The following is a 1,518-nucleotide window of genomic DNA, read 5'->3' on the forward strand; positions in this document are numbered from 1 at the left end:
TCTTTGGCTGAGCTTAAGTTCCTATGTTTTAAGGAGATTGTTAAAGCCAGAAAATATTATCATATTTGTAAGATTATTTTTTATTTTTGAGTATAAAATATTTCAAATGTACAGAAAAATGCAAACAAAATAACAGAAATCCTTAAAACCACCATTCACATCTGAAAGATCTTATTTTTTGCTTCATCTCTTTTTTTAACAAAAAAATAACTTTTAAATTAGCTACTCTTCCATTTTCTAATCCCTTTTCCTCTCCTTTCTTTCCAGAGGTAACCACTACCTAGAAGTTAGTGTCTATTTCTCCTGTGTATTTTGAAAATCTTACTATATATTTATATATCCCGAAATTTGCTTTTTCTCCAAAAATTATGTTTTTAAGATTTTTCCATGTTGATACATGCAAACTAACTGTCCATCAGCAGAGGAAATGAAAAATTGTTGTTTACTCTTACAAAGAATAGCATTAGGAGTTAAAATGAGTAAATAGATCTAAATGTATCAACATATTAAGCCATTTTTAACCAATTTAAAAGAACTCAAAAGTTATAGACTAATTTGTATTACTCATATCATTTCTTCTCTAATTCAATAAATATTTGTTGAGAGTTGATTCTATGCCAGGTACCATTCTAGCGGCTTAGGCTGCCACAGAGAACAAAACAGATGCAGGCCCATTTCGGCTAGCTTGCTCCTTGAAGCACGGACAAGTTAGGCCAGCTCATGGTTGCTGTTACGGGAAGAAAGAAGTCTCATACCCAGTAATGGTCAGGGTGGAATCCTAAATTTTCAAAGTAGGTATAGATAGCCTCTCATCTTTTTCTGATCATTACCCAAGAGTCAGCCAAAAGGAGATGAAACCTTTCTGTGGGCAGCTACAGTCAGCGACCAGACTGCCTTACTAATGTGTAAGCAGGTCAAGGTGGTGGAGTCAGAAATCTTTTTGTGTTGATTTTTGAAAAGGCTGTACAATAGCAAATGCCGGTGAATGGTTGGGTGCATGGAACATCCATTAAATACCTTGACCTTTGGCCCATTGTTGAGTGACCGTTGAGACAAAAGGCATGTATTTCCAGACTGTAGATAATCTAGAAAGCTGAAAAGATGACATAGTTTGATTTCAAGAGCCACAATAGTGTGACCAAAGTCAGATGGTTAGCCTGGAACAGCAATATCATAACTTGAAAAAGTGTCATTAGTGGTAAGGCATTAATGGTAGTCTCAAGAGTGGGTCAAATGCCTAATATAGTCAATTTTCCAGGAATAGGCAGGGACAATGCTTGCTGAAGTGTAATGGTTTCCTTCCTTGAAAGACAAATGGGCCAACTTTTGGCACCAATCACAGTCTGGCATGCAGCGGTGGCATCTGCACAAGAAATATCTTGTTCTTTAATTTGTGCCCTGTCTATGATGGTGGATATGTTGCCATGTGTGATATGATGATGGATCCAGGTGACAATGGTGACTATCTAGAGAGAGCAGGCTTGATCAGCAGTGTGATTCCAGCCAGTCTCATTAGGA

Source organism: Diceros bicornis, chromosome 1 (genome assembly GCF_020826845.1).
Source record: "Diceros bicornis minor isolate mBicDic1 chromosome 1, mDicBic1.mat.cur, whole genome shotgun sequence".
Taxonomy (NCBI): domain Eukaryota; kingdom Metazoa; phylum Chordata; class Mammalia; order Perissodactyla; family Rhinocerotidae; genus Diceros; species Diceros bicornis.